This window comes from Triticum aestivum, chromosome 3D (genome assembly GCF_018294505.1).
Source record: "Triticum aestivum cultivar Chinese Spring chromosome 3D, IWGSC CS RefSeq v2.1, whole genome shotgun sequence".
NCBI classification, from domain to species: Eukaryota; Viridiplantae; Streptophyta; class Magnoliopsida; order Poales; family Poaceae; genus Triticum; species Triticum aestivum.
In genome coordinates this window covers 37,411,546-37,419,530 of record NC_057802.1, presented here as the reverse complement: position 1 = coordinate 37,419,530, position 7,985 = coordinate 37,411,546, and positions in this window count along the sequence as shown.

Genomic DNA, 7,985 nt, shown 5'->3' with positions numbered 1-7,985 from the left:
AATAATACCCCGGTCGACTCCAGAGGAAACGACGACCACACCGACCCAGCGATAGGGCAGGATGAGCCAGCGGATGGCGAACATAGTACGGAGCCGCTGTTTGATAACGGCGACGCCGAGCGTCAAGCTAATCAACCTGTCTCCGGAGAGGAGAATAGTCCGGACGACGATGCACACATCATCCCGGAAAGGCACTTGGAACAAGAGAACCTCCATAGAAGGCTTATTGCCACCGCGAGGATTCTGAAGAAGCAGAAGCAAAGGCTTAAGGCCGCGCAGAATACGCTCAACAGTAGATGGAACAAAGTGCTCGACAATGAAGAAAAGTATGGTGGCAGTCGCTACACAAAGAGCTATCCAAAGCGCAAGCTGTTGCCTGAGTTCGATGATGAGGCCGTAGAGCCTACACAGCCGAAGAATAAATGGCCGATCAGCCGGATCGACCACCTCGTGGCCGCGATAGGGCGGGTAACGATGCCGCACATAAGTCAACACACGATTTACATGAGGACTTGCGCCAAAAAGCCGGCATGACCAGATCCATCTACGGGTCCAGGAAGCGTGCTCCAGCGCACAATCAAAACCGAACACCACAACCGTCCGAACGCCATGATACATTCAAATACAGGGGTGCTGCACACCCCCTATGCTTCACCGATGAGGTACTGGATCATGAATTCCTAGAGGGATTCAAACCCGTGAACATAGAGGCATACGACGGAACGACAGACCTTGGGGTCTGGATTGAGGACTTCATCCTCCATATCCATATGGCTCGCGGAGACGATCTCCACGCCATCAAATACTTGCCCCTCAAGTTGAAAGGACCAGCTCGGCACTGGCTGAAGAGCCTCTCCGAAAATTCCATTGGAAGTTGGGAGGAGCTTGAGGATGCTTTTAGGGCTAACTTTCAAGGGACCTATGTCCGACCTCCGGACGCAGACGATTTAAGTCATATAATTCAACAGCCCGGAGAGTCAGCCCGAAAGCTTTGGAATAGATTTCTTACTAAGAAGAATCAAATCGTCGATTGCCCGGACGCCGAAGCCTTAGCAGCTTTCAAACACAGCATCCGAGACAAATGGCTCGCCAGACACCTTGGCCAAGAAAAACCGAGGACAATGGCATCCCTAACAAGCCTCATGACCCGCTTTTGCGCGGGCGAAGATAGCTGGCTGGCCCGTAGTAGCACCAGCGACCCACGCACATCCGAAGTCAGGGATGGTAATGGAAAACCACGACACAGTAAAAGCAAGCGTCGAAATAACGAAGACAGCCCAGACAACACGGCGGTAAACGCCGGATTTAGGGGCTCTCGACCCGGTCAGCGGAAAAAGCCTTTCAAAGGCAGCAGAGATGGACCGTCCAGCCTAAACAAGATTCTAGAAAAATTATGTCAGATTCATGGCACCTCCGATAAACCTGCAAATCACACCCACAAAAGAATGCTGGGTCTTCAAGCAGGCCGGTAAGTTAAACGCCGAACACAAGGGGAGGGAAACACCAAGTGAAGACGAGGATGAGCCTCGCCAGCAAAGCACTGGGGATAGAAAAAATTCCCACCAGAGGTCAAAACAGTGAACATGATTCAGGTAAAAAAAAGGAGCAAACATGCACTCCGAGACATATGCACCTTAGAGCCCGTCACCCCTAAGTTCAACCCTTGGTCGGCCTACCCGATCACCGTTGATCGCAGGGATCACCTGACAAGTATCCGGCATGGAGCATCGGCTGCCATGGTGCTAGACCCAATTATCGACGGATACCATCTCACCCAAGTCCTCATGGACGGCGGCAGTAGTCTTAATCTGACATATTAGAACACAATCTGCAAAATGGGGATAGACCCGACAAGAATCAGCCAAAGCAATACTTCCTTTAAAGGAGTAATGCCAGGCCTAGAGGCCCGCTGTACGGGCTCTCTAGTACTAGAGGTTGTATTCGGTTCTCCCGACAACTTCCGAAGTGAAAAGTTAACCTTCGACATCGCTCCATTCCGAAGCGGCTATCAAGCACTACTTGGAAGAACAGCTTTCGCTCGTTTTAATGCAGTACTGCATTACGCTTCTCTTAAGCTTAAGATGCCCGGTCCACGGGGCATCATCACAGTTAGCGGAAATATTGAGCGTTCCTTACGTGCGGAAGAACGTGTGGCGGCTTTTGCAGCCGAACACTAAACGGCCTCTCCAACCAGAATAAATGATCGGTCGTCAAGACCGCGGACACGGCTAGACGAGTCCAGCGCATCACTAGCTGTAACAGCTTAGATAAACCTGAGATTGGTTTGATGGTTATACCCCCATAGGTGGTACCAGGGGCTTCCCGCATGTAAAAAGGACTACAGTTTGGCTCGACCTTACTTGTCTTGAATTTTAATGGTTTATTGAGAATAACCAATTTTTCGCATGACAACTTTCACCTAAATTTTTCTCTTTTACAGATGATAATCGTGCTACACCCTTCCAGGATACGGCACAACGGAGACACAGGCGCAGACGTGTAGCAGGGCCCCACTCAAAGGTTTCTTTTTAGATTAAGACCCTGTGTAAACCTTTTTTACTGTCTCTTGTTGCTTCACATCCTCCGGATACTCAGTATAACCGAGAGGGATTTGGCATTTCGCCACGTTAGAATAATGCACGTACCTGGACACTCGGGGTTCATTATCAAGGGCGTTACTCAGCCCGGTATATGTTGTAAAGACCGAATACCTTAGGGAGTGTTCGGCGTCGCGAGTTTGGCCTTATATGCATCAGCTCCGAATCATGTCTTTGGTCAAATGTTGGGTTTGCCCGGCTCCTGCGTTTTGCTACCTTACGTTCCGCTCTATCGGCTAATGTGGCACTGGGAGAACTACTGCGATTGTGCCCTGGTTCATCCGGATGAGCACCTGAGTAGAGAAAGCCGAAAACTGACTGTCATGATAAAGCGCGAGACAGGTCAACCACTCGATGACTTAGCGGAATCTTCGGGATTCCTCCGCATTAACGAAGGGCTGGTTTTCTTGGTCATGTACGTACGCGCCCCGTACTCGGATGACCGCGGAAGTACCAGGGGCTATATAGTACCCCCACTGTCAAACTCCTATGGTTAAGTGAAAGTGTTAAAGCAATATAGTCCGATTGCCTCGTTCGCCGCGCTACCACCTCCTTAATGGACCAAGACGTTGGATCAAGTGTGAACACACGCTTTTGCGAACACCCCCGCATTATATGCGTGGGGGCTGAAGCCGACAACAGGAAACTTTCAGGTTATATACATATATACATAAACAGCCGCAAAGGAGCTATCATAATACTTTTAGGCAAAATTATAAACAAAGCCTTTATAATTCAAATAACATTGTTCTTACAGTTGGGTTACATGTCACTAGAACATGATACTCTTCGAGCACTGAGCCTCTATTAAACGAGCGCCTTCTAGGACTTCTTCAAAATAGTGCTCGGCCGATACCCGGCCTACGGCCGAACTCTGAGTTGCAATAGCGGTGGCCTCCATCTCTGCCCAGTATGTCTTGACACGGGCAAGAGCCATCCGTGCACCCTCTATACATGCCGACCTCTTCATAGCGTCGATATGCGGCACAGCGCCAAGGAATCATTGCACTAAGCCAAAATAACTATTCGGCCTTGGTCCTTCCGGCCAAAGATGGTCCACAACAGACCTCATGGCAAGCCCGGACAACCTATGGAGCTCGGCCCACTCGGCCATTCGCTCATTTAACAGCAGCGGACGCACTGGCACATTGAACTGCGACCAGAACAGCTTTTCTACTTCGTGATCTTTTTTATCTTTGAAAAACTCGGTCGCATCGGCAGCACTCGCTGCCAAATCCACGTATGCATATGCAGAACTCCATAATTGATCAAGAGGGGCATACTTAGGATCTCTGAACTTCGTCCGCAACAAAAAGGGCTTCCCAGCCACGATATCTCCGGCTTGACATAGCTCCTCCTTCGCCGCTCTGATTTTAGAGCGGGCTTCCTTGGCTGCTACCATGGCTTTCTCCAGGTCCGCCGTCTTCATTTGGATTTCCTTTTCAAGAAGCTCATAACGGTCGGCGGCATCTTTCAACTCAACAGCCATCTTGGCTATTTTCTCTTTGCTCCGGCAATGCGCAGCCTGTTCGGCTCTCAGCTCTTCGACCGCCTTTAAGGCGGCTGCATCACTCTTCCTGGCTTGTTCCTTGGCTCGGGCAAGTTCCGCCCGAAGGGTCTCCACGGCGGCAGCTCCATCTGCAGTCATAGCATATTAAAGATACTAGCATCATGCTCCTCTTAATATGTGTTGATCACCGGAGAAAATACATACCCTGTGCCTCGTCAAGCCGCTTGTTTACAAGCACGATGTCGGCATCTGCCGCATCAAGTTGCCGCTTCAGTTCGGCAAACTCACCAGTCCGGCTAGCCACCGGACCTTCAGCCACCTGCACATGAAGGCGGCATGATTATTACCTGGGACTACGATCCTCTGTTTGCCACCGTTTTTCGATAGCAACCAGAGTCTCAGGGGCTACTATCTACATAGGGCACACCTAGCGTGTGTGGTACCGTCAAAAAACATATATTACTTTGCGTACCTCAAAGCCTCTCAGCAGGCTCATAAAAGCTTCTTGCAACCCGCTTTCGGCAGATGAAATCCTCTCAACCACCGTACCCATTAGCGTACGATGCGCTTCTGAGATAGCCGCTTGCTCCAGAAGATTCATCAGTACGTCTGGTCATCCGCTTCACGAGCCGAATACTCCGGACTTTGGGTGGCCAAAGGAAATCCTCCGTGACGACACCTCAGGGTCGTCCGCTTCACGAGGCGGGGAGGCACGGGGAGGCGTTTCGCTCTCCATCATCTCCGGAAGAAGATCCCCCGAAGACAAACTCTGTCGAGAAGGGCTACGATCCGAACTACAAGACATACGTCTCGGTTATCGTCCTCAGAAATAAAGCAGGGTATATTTACTATAGAGTACTTTTGTTTACTTACAGCTCGGTGGAGGGCTGATCCCCTTGCGGGCACTGTGCGGTAAGGATAACCTCCGGGGCAGGACCCTCTGGCGAAGATTTCTTCCCTCGCTTGGAAACCATTGTTTCCAAGTCTTCAGAGGCGGTCCTCTTCCTTCCTTGGGGAGAGGGAATTTTAGATTCTTCTCCCTGGTTATCCTCCTTCGTGGAGGCACTAATTCCCCCGGTCTGGATGAGTAATGAGTGAGGCCCGCTTTCGGCTTCTTTATTCCCCCTTTATCTTCCCCTGTGGGCGCTTGATAAGGCGCGAGCTCAAGCATTCTGGCCAGTACTGGATCTGTTGAGCCTTCGGGAAGGGGGCCGAACACCTGATCATCTTCGCCTTTTTTACCCAGTCCTGGTCAAAGAGCGACTTTTCAGAATAATGTTGTGATAAATAAAGAGACAGCATGTACGGCCGAAGAACTACTTACTTGGGTATCTGGACGATTGCAGCTCAGACCCGCATCCTCGGTGGTGTCCGGACACTTTATTCGTGATCCAAAGAACAATATATACATCTCTTAGAGCATCATGCTGAAGAAGTGCTGAATAGCTCGCGGTCCTTTCGGGTTGAACTCCCACATACGGAGAGGTCGCGTTTGCAAGGCAGGACTCGACGAACTAGCATGACTTGCATTACCTTGACAAGGCTGACATCTCTCTCGAGGAGATCTCGGATGCGACTCTGCAATGTCGGCACATCATTTACTGGCCCCCAGTCCAGCCCCTTGTTGATCCACGACGCCAGTTGTGGCGGGGGGCGAGCGGAAGGCAGGGGCGGCAACCCACTTAGTACCTCGGGGAGCTGTGATGTAAAACCACTCCTGTTGCCATAAGCTGGACACCTCCGGGAAGGAACCCTTTGGCCATGGAACATCGGCGCCTTTGCTTATTACGGCACCTCCGCATTATGCGTGTCGCCCATTAATCATCTTCGGCTCCACATAAAGGTCTTGAGCCATAAGCCGAAGTGTGGGGTGACGTGGAGGAAGGCCTCACACACGACGATGAACGACGAGATGTGAAGGATGGAATCTGGGGCCAGATCATGGAAATCAAGCCCGTAATAGAACATGAGCCCTCTAACAAAGGGATACAGACTAAGGCCTAGCCCCCGGAGGAAGTGGGAGACGAATACGACACTCTCGCCGGGTTCGGGAGTGGGAATAACCTGCCCTCGAGCAGGCAGCCTGTGCGAGATTTCGGCGGTCAGATACCTGGCTTCTCTTAGCTTCTTGATGTCCTCCTCTGTGACGGAGGAGGGCATCCACCGACCTTGAAGGTTGGATCCGGACATGATTGAAGGTCCGAAGCCTAGCCTGAGCCTTGGGTGTTGGAACTCGGGGTGGGGGAAGGATTCGATTGAGCGCGAGAAGAAAAGGACAGGCCTTGGCCTCTTTATAAAGAGGGTGAATATCAAGCGTCCTCCGCGTGGCCGTTTGGAACTTGCCTAAAATCGAGGAGTCATACCAACAGGCACGATTGGGTTACCCACACCCGTATTGATGAGAATCCCATGATGAGGGGAGCACGATCTCTGCTTCGACAAGACGTGCCAATAAAAACCGCCTCGAGAAACATGCAGTGGCAGGCTGGGAGAAACGATTCGAACAATGACCAGGCCGTGGTGTGATGTCACATTATGAAAAGTTGTCAGCAGATTAGATTTGTGGAAATATTATTCTCTCTACGGTGGTATGTGGAATTTGTTTTGCAGAGCCGGACAGTATCCTTGTGTTCAAAATCTTCTATGGAGTATTCGGAGGAAGAACCCGCCTTGCAATGCCGAAGACAATCTGCGCGCCGGACTCATCGTCATTGAAGCCTGGTTCAGGGGCTACTGAGGGAGTCCTAGATTAGGGGGTCCTCGGACAGCCGAACTATATACTTTAGCCGGACTATTGGACTATGAAGATACAAGATTGAAGACTTCGTCCCGTGTCAGATGGGACTCTCCTTGGCGTGGAAGGCAAGCTTGGCAATACGGATATGTAGATCTCCTCCCTTGTAACCGACTCTGTGTAACCCTAGCCCCCTCCGGTGTCTATATAAACCAGAGGGTTTAGTCCGTAGGACAACAACAATCATACCATAGGCTAGCTTCTAGGGTTTAGCCTCTACGATCTCGTGGTAGATCAACTCTTGTAATACTCATATCATCAAGATCAATCAAGCAGGAAGTAGGGTATTACCTCCATCGAGAGGGCCCGAACCTGGGTAAACATCATGTCCCCCGCCTCGTGTTACCATCCGCCTTAGACGCACAGTTCGGGACCCCCTACCCGAGATCCATCGGTTTTGACACCGACACAAGGACCGGGCGTAGCCACACTCGATTCAACTAAAGTTGGAGAAAATGACACCCGCCAGCCACCTGTGTGGAAAGCACGTCGGTAGAACCAGTCTCACGTAAGCGTACGCGTAATGTCGGTCCGGGCCGCTTCATCCAACAATACCGCTGAACCAAAGTATGACATGCTGATAAGCACTATGACTTGTATCGCCCACAACTCACTTGTGTTCTACACGTGCATATAACACCTACGCATAAACCTGGCTCTGATGCCACTGTTGGGGAACGTAGTAATTTCAAAGAAAATCCTATGCACACGCAGATCATGGTGATGCATAGCAACGAGAGGGGAGAGTGTTGTCCATGTACCCTCGTAGACCGAAAGCGGAAGCGTTAGAACAACGCGGTTGATGTAGTCGTGCGTCTTCACGGTCCGACCGATCCAAGTACCGAACGCACGGCACCTCCGAGTTCAGCACACGTTCAGCTCGATGACGCCCCGCGAACTCCGATCCAGCAGAGCTTCGAGGGAGAGTTCCGTCAGCACGACGGCGTGATGACGACGATGATGATGCTACCGACGCAGGGCTTTGCCTAAGCACCGCTATGATATGACCGAGGTGGATTATGGTGGAGAGGGGCACCTCACACGGCTTGGAACAATCAACTTGTGTGTCTTTGGATGCCCCCCC